Consider the following 15927-nt stretch of genomic DNA (forward strand, 5'->3'; position numbering starts at 1 on the left):
ATCAAATCAAAATCATATCAAATGTTATTTGTCACATGCGCCGAATACAACAGGTGTAGACCTTACAATGAAATGATTACTTACAAGCCCTTAACCAACAATGCAGTTTTATGAAAAATACTTGTTAAGAAAGTATTTGCTAAATAAACTGAAGTAAAAAATGTATAGTAAATAAAAAAAATAAGAAAAGCTAAATATATGTTATTGTTGAAGTAGGAATTACTGCCAATGTCATCAAACAATTAATATTTATTAAAGTCCCTTTCTTGTATTTTATAGAACATCTCACCTGTATGTTTCTTAAACCTTTAGAAGAAATGTAATTTGGAGGGTTACATTTGTCTCTTTGTGACTTTCCATTGTAAGGTGTAGGAGAGTTATATATAGTTATATTCTCATACATTAATTTCACATTTCCACAAACTTCAAAGTATTTCCTTTGAAATGGTATCAAGAATATGCACATCCTTGCTTCGGGTCCTGAGCTACAGGCAGTTAGATTTGGGTATGTCATTTTAGGAGGAAATTGAGAAAAAGAGTCCAATCCTTAAGAGGTTTTAACAAACATCCACACCCACCTCTGTGTCATACCATGCTGAAGATTAGTCTTATGGAATTCCACCCAACCATCAAACAGTTACATATGAGTTTCTATTTTTAATCCAGGTTTTGAATCACTACCTTTTAGTTTTGGTCATATAAATTATATGTTATTGTTGAAGTAGGAATTGATGTCATCAAACAATTGTTATTAAGGTCCAATGTGATTTATAGAACATCTCACATGTACAGTTGCAGTCAGAAGTTTACATACACTTAGGTTGGAGTCATTAAAACTCGTTTTTCAACCACTCCACAAATTTCTTGTTAACAAACTATAGTTTTGGCAAGTCGGTTAGGACATCTACTTTGTGCATGACAAGTCATTTTTCCAACAATTGTTAACAGACAGATTATTTCACTTATAATTCACTGTATCACAATTCCAGTGGGTCAGAAGTTTACATACACTAAGTTGACTTTGCCTTTAAACAGCTCTGAAAATTACAGAAAATTATGTAATGGCTTTAGAAGCTTCTGATAGGGTAATTGACATAATTTGAGTCAATTGGAGGTGTACCTGTGGATGTATTTCAAGGCCTACCTTCAAACTCAGTGCCTCTTTGCTTGACATCATGGAAAAATCAAAAGAAATCAGCCAAGACCTCAGAAAAAAATTGTAGACCTCCACAAGTCTGGTTAATCCTTGGGAGCAATTTACAAATGCCTGAAGGTACCATCTGTACAAACAATAGTACGCAAGTATAAACACCATGGGACCACGCAGCCGTCATACCGCTCAGGAAGGAGATGCGTTCTGTCTCCTAGAGATGAAATGTCCTCTGGTCTGATGAAACAAAAATAGAACTGTTTGGCCATAATGACCATCGTTATGTTCGGAGGAAAAGGGGGAGGCTTGCAAGCCGAAGAACACCATCCTAACCATGAAGCATGGGAATGGCAGCATCATGGTGTGGAGGTGCTTTGCTGCAGGAGGGACTGGTGCACTTCACAAAATAGATGGCATCATGAGGCATGAAAATGATGTGGATATATTGAAGCAACATCTCAAGACATCAGTCAGGAAGTTAAAGCTTGGTCACAAATGGGTCTTCCAAATGGACAATGACCCCAAGCATGCTTCCAAAGTTGTGGGAAATGGCTTAAGGACAACAAAGTTAAGGTATTGGAGTGGTCATCCAGTGGTGATCCTAACTGACCTAAGACAGGGAATTTTTACTAGGATTAAATGTCAGGAATTGTGAAAAACTGAGTTTAAATGTATTTGGCTAAGGTGTATGTAAACTTCCGACTTCAACTGTATGTCTCTTAAACCTTTAGAAGTAAAGCATTTGTTCTCTCTATTTGACCTTCCACTGTGTAAGGTGTAATGTATAACTGTTGAAACCATTGTTTTGAGGGGGTGGGGGAGTGTGGAGTTTTCTTTTCCCTTGCTTTCAGAGGTAAGGAATGTCTTCTGAGAATTGTGTGTGAACACTCAGAGACAAATGACATTATTTTCCTACAAGTTCAGTGAAGGTAGAGCAGGATGTACTAGATAACTGGGTTATGGTCTTCATTATGATTCAATGAACTTGAGGTAATTTCTATAACTTCACTATTATTATTATTGTGTCTCAAGTGTTACATGTACTTTTGTGATTCTCTTCACTTATTACAGTGGAAATGTTGTGTCATCCCTGTGGTGCTGTATGACCAGTGATACTCAGGTGAGCATCCAAGGTTGATGAAGCCATATAAACATCCACACCCACCTGCATCATCATGTTAACTGTTAACCCTGTGAGACCCAATATTGCAAAAATACAACATTTCCTAAATTGCATCCTGTACCAGTCCTAAACTAAAGGATTATGTCAAACACTACCTAGTGCATCTACTTAGACACAGATGTATCTCTTAGTAGTATTTGTTGTGTCACTATGATTATTGTGACATCAGTAGCCTCTGAAACATGAGAAACTGTCCTCTCGTCTGACATCTCACTGGTCCCAAACACAAGCACATGTTGTAGGCTATCCATGCAAGTGCATGACTTGAAACATTTTTCATGTCTTCTCAAGATGTAATAATTATGTTGAAAAAAATAAGTTGAGAAGCAAACATTGTAAGCCAGAGCTAGAGGTCGTTTTGTAAGTGTTGTAAAAACACATCATTGGGCTTAAGGTGTTGCCAAACTGATCCAGGGCCACATTCATATGTTGATAGATAAGTTAGAGCAGTGTTTCACAACTCTCTCCTTGGGGCCAACACAGACGTTTCACATTTTTGTTTTAACCCGAAACTGGGACACCTGATTCAATTAGTCAACTAATTAAGCCTTTAACTAACTGAATCACATGTGCCTGTTCAGGACAAACTAGAGTCTATTTCAGCAGGCAGCGGAAATCTAATGAGAATAATAAAAAGTCCCCATCAAAATCCGTCAGTTTAAGCTAGAGATATCTGGTTTTTGTATTGGATGCATCTCAATCCACCGCATCCGCTGATGTCACACTTCCGCATCTTCAGTGAAAGGTGACAGAGCTAGAGCAGTGTTTGTCAGACCATGAGACATCCCGAAAATCGTTCTTCTAACAAAATGATCTATAGCATCCGAACGGTTTGGCAAGGTGAGACTCTCACGAACACAATGGTGTTCTGCTTTTGCTCTATGGCCACAAGTGTCAGGAGACTCGGTACAGCAGATCTGCCAACTTCTGCCTGTAGCCTCCAAACAGTTTGGGCTACACACTAATATAACCTCTCTGTGCAAAGGTTAGACTCTCACGAACATGTACAGGTCTCACAAGACTTGTCTGAAGGTTCCCCGGTACCAGTTGAAAAAAATGAATGGAAGTATACACATGGCCAAAAGTATATGAACACGTGCTCGTCGAACATCTCATTCCAAAATCATGGGCATTAATATGGAGTTGGTCCCCCCTTTGCTGCTATAACAGCCTCCACTATTCTGGAAATGCTTTCAACTAGATGTTGGAACATTGCTGCGGGGACTTGCGTCTTTTCAGCCACAAGAGCATTACTGATGTCGGGCACTCATGTTGGTCGATTAGGTCTGGCTTGCAGTTGGGCGTTCCAATTCATCCAAAAGGTTTTCGATGGAGATGAGGTCAGGTCTCTGTGCAGGCCAGTAAAGTTCTTCCACACCGATCCCGACAAACCATTTCTGTATGGATCTCGCTTTGTGCATGGGGGCATTGTTATGCTGAACCAGGATCTTCCCCAAACTGTTGCCACAATGTTGGACGCTTAGAATCGTCTAGAATGTAATTTTATGCTCTAGCATTAAGATTTCCCCTTCACTGGAACTAAGGGGCCGAGCCAGAACCATGAAAAACAGCCCCAGACCATTATTCCTCCTCCACCAAACTTTACAGTTGGCACTATGCATTGGGGCAGGTAGTGTTCTCCTGGCATCTTCCAAACCCAGATGACGTTTCCACTGCTCCAGAGTCCAAAGGCGGCAAGCTTTACATCACTCCAGTCGACGCTTGGCATTGCGCATGGTGATAACAGCACTTATAGTTTACCGGGGCAATTTTATGAACTGACTTGTTGGAAAGGTGGCATCCTATGACGGTGCCACGTTGAAAGTCACTGAGCTCTTCAGAATGGGCCATTCTGCTGCCAATGTTTGTCTATGGAGATTGCATTGCAGTGTGATTGATTTTAACCAGTGTAAGGGAATTCTGCCCTATGTGCACACAAGTGACCACAGGAAAAGTGATTTGATCAGAGGTTAGTTTGTTTAATAAGGATTGCAACCCGGAGTATACACTTACAGCAATTTGCAAGCTAGACACTCAGTTCAAAAGATGGTGTTTTCCCTTTTTATCCCCTACTGAGGATCACCCCGCCCAGGGTGATGTTCCTTAACTTTAATACCATGTAAACTCATAATTAAGTTGCTAGGCGGAGTTCAGCTTATTGTTATTTGCAGTTAGTTTTCCAATCCTTCTTCCTCCTATTGCTATCATGTGCTAGCAGAAGACTGGAGCATAGTATCAACAGGAACTGAAAGTATAGTTTCAACAAACAGACATATTACTTTTGTACAGTTGATCTCTTCATGCACTTAAAGTCTCTACCACTGAGTCTTAATCTCAAGCTAAAGCAAAACATTAATCATTGTACTTTTGTAATCACAGATAGAATTGTAATGTACAGATATCGTAACATTTCTTACACCAGGTGTGCAGTTATTTAGACTGTCTCCTGAGCACTTAAAGAGACTCACCTGAGTATCACCGGTCATACAGCACAACAGAGACGACACGCCAACGTTGTCTCGGTGATTAGTAAAGATAATCACAAAATAACATTTACCACTTTAGACAAACTAATCCTCCATTGTCCCTGTAAAGACTAAACAAAAACATGAGAACTTTGTGAATTTATAGAAATTACCTCAAGAAAGTTAATTGAATCATATCTGAATCAAGAATCAAATCCAGTTTTCTAGTAAATTCTGCACTTCCTTTACTGAATATATATGAAAATAATGTAATTTGTCCTCGAGTGTTCACACACAATTCTCAGAAGACCACACAATTCCTTAACTCTGAAAGGAGGACAAAAACATATATTTTTAAATTCACACGCCCCGACCCCCTCAAAACAAAGGATGCAACAATTATACATTACACCTTATAATGGAAAGTCGCATAGAGAGACAAATGTAACCCTCCAAATTACATTTCTTCTATAGGTTTTATAAAATACAAAAAAGGGACTTTAATAAATAATAATTGTTTGACATTGGCAGTAATTCCTACTTCAACAATAACATGTAATTTTCTTTTCTTCATAGAAGATGCTACCTACTTCACTAAAATGTTAAAACGAAAAAACAAAACAACTAATATTTTTTTCCTATGAATTGATTGTAATAAATATTACATCTGGCAGCACCAGCTTTATCCAACAAGGTTCCAGACATCAGTGTTCATACCCCTGGAATAATCATTACATTCCTGAATAACCTGCTTAGACCAGAACAACATTTGTAACTGTCATTAAGGAATATTGAGAACCAAATGTGTGTGTGTAAAGTAATAAAGTAATTATTAAAATTAATTTCAGTTAATTCTCCCATGCACATGTATATTTGTTTTGTGATATTTTTAACACACTTCTACGGTAAGTACACTTTAGTGTTCCCTGATATAACTTTTGTGATTGGAAAATGAAATTGCATGGAAGTAATATTCATCAATGTCATATATCTAACCAATAGATAAAACAGATATTACACAATCAAAATAAAAGTAATACATTTTAATTGCATTGATAATAAAATGTAATTCATTTGTTATTTGTTTAATGAACAGACTATAAAAAAATATATATTTTATAACTGAAGAAAATACAGGGTAACCTGTACTAAAGAGCTTGAGTTATTGTTGATAGAGGCACAAGCATAACCACACTGAGTTCATCAACACCTGTAAACATTTGTGAAAAAGTTCAGCCATGTCAAAATTGGAGATTTTTCAGAATGTTGCAAATGCTCAAAATCGATGCAAACATGTCTGGACCTCTACAAAATATCAACATTTAACTGAAACACATAAAGCAGAGTGTTCACTGCGCTAAAACAAAAACCTCCATTCAAACAAACACCAACTAAGCCTCTCCTCATTGGTGGAGGGCCTCACCTGGTTAAATATTAACGGTTGTGTGCATCTATAAAAACAGCCACATCTGCGTCATCAGATATTTTGTTTTGTTAAAGCCACATTACAGTAATTGATATGTTTATGAAACCTATTAGGAGCATTTAGAAATATTCTCTTAATTCAACTTTCCAGTGTTGTTTTGAATAGCTTAACTTTAGAGCAAATATAAGGTATACTATTAATCATGCTTAATTAATAGACAGACAGGTGTGTTGTGATATTTTCAGTTTAAGTTTTGTTTCCTGAGAAATGGCAAGACATTCTTTGAACACATGTTCAATGACATTTCAATTAGTTGTATAGATCAGTGTCTAATGCTGCATTCATAACCAAGTGGGAAGGTGGTTTTACCATGACGTAATTTCTATAACTTCACAAAGCTCTCGTGTTTGTTCAGTCTTTACAAGAACAATGGAGGACTGTTACACACAAACTGACCAATCGTTCAAGACGTTCTCAAGTACATGCACAATCAAAGACTTCTCCGCCCTATCTAGGCATACCATTCACTGAGCCGTGACAATCTTAAGGATATTGCAATTAGCAACTTCTGGATATCTTTTGCTGTGTTAATGTTCTCAGTACAAAACATGAACCCCACAAATCCAACCTATGTGAATTTTCTCATCAGTTTTAGATAATCGGTTATGAATCTGTAAGCCATGCTGCATTTAATTTGAGTGAACCCTGTGATGTCTGGTTTGAAATGCTTTTCAGAAACTCCATGTACCCCAATACAAGCAGGGGTCTAGATTTTGTTAACTGAACTCAGAACTGTGGCAAACCTGAGTATGAGAATACCATTATGTGTAGAAACCAAAGCTAGACACAAACTTAAATCACCTCACTCAGTCACACCTCACATGAGACGGTTCAAAGAGCTCTCTCTCCCTCTTTCTCTCTCTCTCCCCCAGTCTTTCTCTCTCTCCCCCTCTCTCTTTATTCTGTCTTACTTTCATCCAATTTAAATGTGACACTTTGATAGTGAACATCACATTTCCTGCATTCTGGTTGGTCGACTTTACAAGCCAATCACTTTGTGATTTGCATAGACCCAAAGGTCTCGCTCCTCTCTTTCTATCTCCACTCTTCCGCTCCTCTCTCGCTCCTCCAGATGATTTCTAACAACTGAGAATCCATTCATCCTAAGTGTTCAGCATCCCTCTCAGGACGGGGAGCTGAATCGCTGTCTCATGCTGCCTCGTCTCCTCTTACACAGAGAGCATGCAATTGGATTAGAGACGTTCCTCTATAGAACACAAACACTATCTGAAGAACGCTTACATCTGGGGATGTTAAGGCAATAGCTCTCTACCAAATCAAAGTCTGTCAGACATTTTCACACCTTTTTCACATCAACAGTGATCTAAAGTCAAGCTGTGTCTGTATTCCATGCCATCTGTTGTGTAAATAAATTCAGCAATATGCATTATGGGAAATCTGCAGGCTCCATCCCAGACAAATGGGAAAGATTGGCACCATCTAGCTCCTGTTTATGAGACGGTAAACTCTGAAAGTTGGACATTAAAGACTAGAGGGAATAAGGGTCAGCGGAGGAAAGGGAGGGATATGAGGATGGAGGAGTGTGATGGAGGATGAGAGCGAGAGAGTATGGGGTAGATCTTGGAGAAGAGGGGGAAAGTGAAAGAGGGGGACACCTGCTTCTCTGAAATAATTACATACTGAACACCTGCCACACACACACTACATTTGTAATTGACAAGCATCTTAAGCAATATAAAGTAATCACTCCCAACATACCTACATCATATTCCAGACAATCTCCTATCAAGTCCCACAATCTAACACCATTACTTTTATAATTGTAATATCTCATCTTATTGTCTCTCTTATTAATAATGATCTAATCACGGCATAACACCCAGACCGGTGAAGTTGGGGGACACGGGAGTGAGACAGAGCGAGGGCAGAGAAGGTAATTGATGGTGTAACATTGTGTGAGGCCTGGGGAGGCCTCGTAAGCGACCCGCTTGATTAGATCGGCTTGTATCGATCCCTGCTGCCGGAGCATCGACTAATCTCCTGGCGAGGAGAGGGGAATCGATACGCCGGGATTCAGTCACGCTTGAAAACAGAAAGGGTAATTTATTGTAATCAAAGAGCTAAATGAAAAACGTGAGAACAACGCTCCCGTGAGGTTGGACACTGAAACTGCATTTTAGACCTACTGTAAAATGAATGCTGTCCCATCCTGAAGCAACTGTTCTGTGAGAGAGACATAGTTAAAACCTTTCTTCTGGATGTTCTGCTTAATGGCACAGATATTTCCATATAATTAGGAATTAGAATACCAGAATGGACATAAAAGGTCTTATAACACCATACAAGGTCAGCCATTTTGGTCAGCCATGTCCAGCCAGTGTGATGTGAAGGTAGTGTAAAACAATGACTTTGAAGATTATCTGCACGTTATGTTTAGTAGCTAGCTAGCTAGCCAGCCATTTTAAGTGGAATGATTCAAATATTTGTTCTAATTAACTTCCAATATTATTCATAAAAAAGTTAAAATCTTTTCAGCAGCTGTGGCATCACCTAGGTGGGTGCTACATGTTGGGCAGTGGAGGAGCAGTAGCTACGGAGGAACTGACTGTCAGAGAAGCAGATGTGGCATCACCTAGGTGGGTGCTACATGTTGGGCAGTGGAGGAGCAGTAGCTACGGAGGAGTGGGTCCTATGGAGGAACTGACTGTCGGAGAAGCAGACTGTCTGTTTCTCTCTGGCTCTACCATCGATGCCCCCTCCCTGAAGCTACACTGCCTTTCCAATCCAAACTGCCTTAACTCCCAGCCTTTCATCCGAAGCCAAAGGAATATTCAATCTCCATCTCTACCATCTAAATTTATTGTTTGCTTATTTAGCTTTTTATGCACTTTGACATTTTCTGTAAAGAAAAGCGCTATAAAAGTTACATCTATTATTATTATTAACATTCCATACAAACAATGCAATCAATCCACAGCCACTGGCTGAAATCCGTTGATGCTAGAACTTAGACAAGTTGTAAATGTAACAGGTATGGATAAAGCATCATATTATCACACACAGCTTTCCAAGAAAACAAACATTGAGACATTTATGGTCTGTTTGCATATATTTTGGAAGATATACAGAAAATGTGTATAAAACCTATATAAACTGTAGGCCTAATTATAATTATATGACAATATTCTGGAACTTTGAGGGTTTATGACATAGCCCCTCTTGTAATTTAATAGGATCTCTATGGGTAGGTCTTTGTCGAGGTATCATAGATACATGCCTGTTTGAATTGAATGTAGATTACACTACTTTGCAGTAGCTGTAGGCCTTTTTAATTCTATGCCGTTTTAGATTGCACCATACACTATATATTAAGGCCTATGTGGATGAAATCACATCAGATGATAGCAGACACACACATAGCTGATGTTTTGGCGTGTTGGAGGTGGAACTGGGTTGGAGCCGTTAAAACAGTGAACAGCTGCTCTTGCGATCATTGTCACGAAGCCACACCCCCGTCCCGCTCACATTAGAAGTTCAGGACCAGAAAGTGTAGGCTATATAGAAACAATCATGCTCAAATTGAAAAATCATTCAATGAAATAGAGGTTTTCTATCATCATAATCAAGATTAACCTACATCTCACACTCCAGTGTTCCAACAAATCTGCATGGGATTTCTGTTAATGCGGCTCTGTGCAGCCAATGGCAATGTTCACTTTAGGTATAATGCCAGGAGCTGCTTGTGGATTTACATTTTAGTCATTTAGCTGATGCTCTTATCCAGAGCAACTTACAGGAGCAATTAAGGTTAAAGTGCTTTACTCAAGGGCACAGACAGATTTTACTGTCGGCTCGGGGATTTGAACCAACAACCTTTCAGTGACTGTTCCAATGCTTTAACTGCTAGGCTACCTGCCACCCTAATGCAGTTCCACCTCCGACACTGCCAAAACAAGCGCTATGCGGATGTCGGCTAAAGAGGATCTGATAAAATAGAGCCCTGTGTTTTTTATTTTACACCTTTTTCTTGATATCCAATTGATAGTTAGTCTTGACCCATCGCTGCGACTCCACTACGGACATGGGAGTGGTGAAAGTTGAGTTACGTGTCCTCCAAAACACAACCCTGCCAAGCCGCACTGCTTCCTAACACACTGCTCGCTTAACCCGGAAGCCAGTCACACCAATGTGTCTGAGGAAACACCGTCCAACTGGCGATCGTTGTCAGCTTGCAGGAGCCCAGCCCGCCACATGGAGTTGCTAGAGCGCGATGGGACAAGGAAATCCCAGCCAGCCAAACCCTCCCCTAATCTGGACGACGCTGGGCCAATTGCCCGCCGCATCATTCGTCTCCCGGTCACGGCAGCTGTGGCACAGCCTGGGATCAAACTCGGGGCTGTTGTGACGCCTCAACGGTTTAAGGCGATGCAGTGCCTTAGACCGTTGCACCACTCGGGAGACCGCCGAGTGTTCTTTATTGGTATACCAAATCACCTGGGCCAGTACCATAATAAATACATGTAAATGTTGACAACAAAAGGTCTGTTGTAATGACCTGTATTACTGTGTAGATAAGGTATCTCTAGATCAGCACACAATGCAGACACGAATATAGGACACGTTATCTCAGTCTAAAGTTTGTCGTCTCATTAAATATGGGTGTGCTTACACACCAGAGAGAGAGTGTGTGCTTACACACCAGAGAGAGAGTGTGTGCTTACACACCAGAGAGAGAGAGTGTGCTTACACACCAGACAGAGAGAGTGTTTGTGTGTGTGTGTGCGTACACACCAGAGAGAGAGAGAGTGTTTGTGTGTGTGTGTGCGTACACACCAGAGAGAGAGAGAGTGTTTGTGTGTGTGTGTGCGTACACACCAGAGAGAGAGAGAGTGTTTGTGTGTGTGTGTGTGTGTGCGTACACACCAGAGAGAGAGAGAGTGTTTGTGTGTGTGCGTACACACCAGAGAGAGAGAGAGTGTTTGTGTGTGTGCGTACACACCAGAGAGAGAGAGAGTGTTTGTGTGTGTGCGTACACACCAGAGAGAGAGAGAGTGTTTGTGTGTGTGCGTACACACCAGAGAGAGAGAGAGTGTTTGTGTGTGTGCGTACACACCAGAGAGAGAGAGAGTGTTTGTGTGTGTGCGTACACACCAGAGAGAGAGAGAGTGTTTGTGTGTGTGCGTACACACCAGAGAGAGAGAGAGTGTTTGTGTGTGTGCGTACACACCAGAGAGAGAGAGAGTGTTTGTGTGTGTGCGTACACACCAGAGAGAGAGAGAGTGTTTGTGTGTGTGCGTACACACCAGAGAGAGAGAGAGTGTTTGTGTGTGTGCGTACACACCAGAGAGAGAGAGAGTGTTTGTGTGTGTGCGTACACACCAGAGAGAGAGAGAGTGTTTGTGTGTGTGCGTACACACCAGAGAGAGAGAGAGTGTTGTGTGTGTGCGTACACACAGAGAGAGAGAGAGTGTTTGTGTGTGTGCGTACACACCAGAGAGAGAGAGAGTGTTTGTGTGTGTGCGTACACACCAGAGAGAGAGAGAGTGTTTGTGTGTGTGCGTACACACCAGAGAGAGAGAGAGTGTTGTGTGTGTGCGTACACACCAGAGAGAGAGAGAGTGTTTGTGTGTGTGCGTACACACCAGAGAGAGAGAGAGTGTTTGTGTGTGTGCGTACACACCAGAGAGAGAGAGAGTGTTTGTGTGTGTGCGTACACACCAGAGAGAGAGAGAGTGTTTGTGTGTGTGCGTACACACCAGAGAGAGAGAGAGTGTTTGTGTGTGTGCGTACCCAGAGTTTGCCACCAGAGAGAGAGAGAGTGTTTGTGTGTGTGCGTACACACCAGAGAGAGAGAGAGTGTTTGTGTGTGTGCGTACACACCAGAGAGAGAGAGAGTGTTTGTGTGTGTGCGTACACACCAGAGAGAGAGAGAGTGTTTGTGTGTGTGCGTACCACCAGAGAGAGAGAGAGTGTTTGTGTGTGTGCGTACACACCAGAGAGAGAGAGAGTGTTTGTGTGTGTGCGTACACACCAGAGAGAGAGAGAGTGTTTGTGTGTGTGCGTACACACCAGAGAGAGAGAGAGTGTTTGTGTGTGTGCGTACACACCAGAGAGAGGGAGAGTGTTTGTGTGTGTGCGTACACACCAGAGAGAGAGAGAGTGTTTGTGTGTGTGCGTACACACCAGAGAGAGAGAGAGTGTTTGTGTGTGTGCGTACACACCAGAGAGAGAGAGAGTGTTTGTGTGTGTGCGTACACACCAGAGAGAGAGAGAGTGTTTGTGTGTGTGCGTACACACCAGAGAGAGAGAGAGTGTTTGTGTGTGTGCGTACACACCAGAGAGAGAGAGAGTGTTTGTGTGTGTGCGTACACACCAGAGAGAGAGAGAGTGTTTGTGTGTGTGCGTACACACCAGAGAGAGAGAGAGTGTTTGTGTGTGTGCGTACACACCAGAGAGAGAGAGAGTGTTTGTGTGTGTGCGTACACACCAGAGAGAGAGAGAGTGTTTGTGTGTGTGCGTACACACCAGAGAGAGAGAGAGTGTTTGTGTGTGTGCGTACACACCAGAGAGAGAGAGAGTGTTTGTGTGTGTGCGTACACACCAGAGAGAGAGAGAGTGTTTGTGTGTGTGCGTACACACCAGAGAGAGAGAGAGTGTTTGTGTGTGTGCGTACACACCAGAGAGAGAGAGAGTGTTTGTGTGTGTGCGTACACACCAGAGAGAGAGAGAGTGTTTGTGTGTGTGCGTACACACCAGAGAGAGAGAGAGTGTTTGTGTGTGTGCGTACACACCAGAGAGAGAGAGAGTGTTTGTGTGTGTGCGTACACACCAGAGAGAGAGAGAGTGTTTGTGTGTGTGCGTACACACCAGAGAGAGAGAGAGTGTTTGTGTGTGTGCGTACACACCAGAGAGAGAGAGAGTGTTTGTGTGTGTGCGTACACACCAGAGAGAGAGAGAGTGTTTGTGTGTGTGCGTACACACCAGAGAGAGAGAGAGTGTTTGTGTGTGTGCGTACACACCAGAGAGAGAGAGAGTGTTTGTGTGTGTGCGTACACACCAGAGAGAGAGAGAGTGTTTGTGTGTGTGCGTACACACCAGAGAGAGAGAGAGTGTTTGTGTGTGTGCGTACACACCAGAGAGAGAGAGAGTGTTTGTGTGTGTGCGTACACACCAGAGAGAGAGAGAGTGTTGTGTGTGTGCGTACACACCAGAGAGAGAGAGAGTGTTTGTGTGTGTGCGTACACACCAGAGAGAGAGAGAGTGTTTGTGTGTGTGCGTACACACCAGAGAGAGAGAGTGTTTGTGTGTGTGCGTACACACCAGAGAGAGAGAGTGTTTGTGTGTGTGCGTACACACCAGAGAGAGAGAGTGTTTGTGTGTGTGCGTACACACCAGAGAGAGAGAGTGTTTGTGTGTGTGCGTACACACCAGAGAGAGAGAGTGTTTGTGTGTGTGCGTACACACCAGAGAGAGAGAGAGTGTTTGTGTGTGTGCGTACACACCAGAGAGAGAGAGAGTGTTTGTGTGTGTGCGTACACACCAGAGAGAGAGAGTGTTTGTGTGTGTGCGTACACACCAGAGAGAGAGAGTGTTTGTGTGTGTGCATACACACCAGAGAGAGAGAGTGTTTGTGTGTGTGCGTACACACCAGAGAGAGAGAGAGTGTTTGTGTGTGTGCGTACACACCAGAGAGAGAGAGAGTGTTTGTGTGTGTGCGTACACACCAGAGAGAGAGAGAGTGTTTGTGTGTGTGCGTACACACCAGAGAGAGGGAGAGTGTTTGTGTGTGTGCGTACACACCAGAGAGAGAGAGAGTGTTTGTGTGTGTGCGTACACACCAGAGAGAGAGAGAGTGTTTGTGTGTGTGCGTACACACCAGAGAGAGAGAGAGTGTTTGTGTGTGTGCGTACACACCAGAGAGAGAGAGAGTGTTTGTGTGTGTGCGTACACACCAGAGAGAGAGAGAGTGTTTGTGTGTGTGCATACACACCAGAGAGAGAGAGTGTTTGTGTGTGTGCATACACACCAGAGAGAGAGAGTGTTTGTGTGTGTGCATACACACCAGAGAGAGTGTTTGTGTGTGTGCGTACACACCAGAGAGAGTGTTTGTGTGAGTCATTAGACTCGGTTCTAGCCCCTCTCCTCTTTCTACCAAGTCACTCGGCTCCGTCATATCCTCACATGGGCTCTCCTTTCATTGCTCAACTACTCTTCTCCTTCCCCCCGTCTGACACCCAGGTGGCGACACGCATCTCTGTGTGCCTGACAGACATCTCAGCTTGGATGTGATCCCACCACCTCAAGCTCAACAAACAGAGCTGCTACTCCTCCCAGGGAAGGCCTGCCCACTCCAAGACCTCTCCGTCAGCGTTGACAACTCCACGGTGTCTCCCTCCCAGGGTGAGAACCTTGGCCACCTGTTGTCCTCGGCAAACATCAAAGCCATGACTTGCTCCTGCAGGTTCATGCTCTACAACATCCGTAGAGCACGACCTTTCCTCACACAGAAAGCGGTGCAGGTCCTTATCCAGGCACTTGTCATCTCCCGTCTAGACTACTGCAACTCTGTTGGCTGGGCTCCCCGCTTGTGCCATCAAAGCCCTGCAACTTATCCAGAATGCTGCAGCCCGCCTGGTGTTCAACCTTCCTAAGTTTTGCCATGTCACCCCACTCCCCTGCACACTCCACTGACTTCCAGTTGAAGTTCGCATCATGAAACCCGACCTCTTTGAAGAGTATGTTAAATAACGCTCACGACGCCCCAAAAAAGCCACTTGTCTTTTCCTACTAGCACTGACTTTGCTGATCGTTTGTTGAGGGAAAATGTACTTGATACGATTGTGATGTGTTGTATCACCTAGCTATCTTAAGATGAATGCACTAATTGTAAATCGCTCTGGATTAAAGCGTCTACCAAATGATTGAAATGTAAAAACATGTTCTCAGAGGAGCAGCCAGACCTGCTGGTGAGCCTCCAACACATTCATAACTCTCCTTTTCTCCCTCCCTTCTCTCGCTTCATCGTTCCTAGTCTCTTTCGCACTCCCTCTCCTACCCCACTCAAAATAATGCACAGTATATACAATATATCAGTGGAGGCTGGTGGGAGGAGGTATAGGAAGACCGGCTCATTGTAATGGGTCAAAAATGTAGTTTCCATATGTTTGATACCGTTCCATTTATTTCATTCCAGCCATTACAATGAACCCGTCCTATAGCACCTCCCACGTGCCTCCACTGCAGTATACAACTATGCTATAATATACACTGTGTCCAAAACATTAAGAGCACCTGCTCTTTCCATGGCATGGACTGACCAGCTGAAAGCTATAATCCCTTATTGATGTCACATGTTAAATCCACTTCAATCAGTGTAGATGAAGGGGAGGAGACGGGTTAAAGGGGGATTTTTAAGCCTTGAGACATAGATTGTGTATGTGTGCATTCAAAGGGTGAATGGGCAAGAGTAAATATTGAAGTGCCTTCGAACGGGGTATGGTAGTAAGTGCCAGGCGCCCTGGTTTGAGTGTTAAGAACTGCAACGTTGCTGGGTTTTTCACACAACAGTTTCCTGTGTATCAAGAATGGCCCACTACCCAAAGGACATCAAGCCAACTTAACACAACTGTGGAAACCACTGAAGTCAACATGGCCAGCATCCCTGTGGAACGCTTGACACCTC

At 42.8% G+C, this 15927-nt stretch overlaps 1 long non-coding RNA gene across 1 annotated transcript; it reads right to left on the reverse strand.

Moving 5' to 3' along the window:
- Nucleotides 1–4291: 4291 nt before the first annotated feature.
- On the reverse strand, nucleotides 4292–10992 carry LOC115186444 (uncharacterized). The gene is made up of 2 exons (XR_003875756.1): nucleotides 8878–10992; nucleotides 4292–8795 (listed from the first exon to the last, which is right to left on the reverse strand). It is a non-coding gene; the product is annotated as an uncharacterized LOC115186444 (long non-coding RNA).
- Between the last annotated feature and the right edge of the window lie 4935 nt (nucleotides 10993–15927).

The sequence above is a fragment of the Salmo trutta genome, chromosome 3 (assembly GCF_901001165.1).
Source record: "Salmo trutta chromosome 3, fSalTru1.1, whole genome shotgun sequence".
Classification (NCBI taxonomy): domain Eukaryota; kingdom Metazoa; phylum Chordata; class Actinopteri; order Salmoniformes; family Salmonidae; genus Salmo; species Salmo trutta.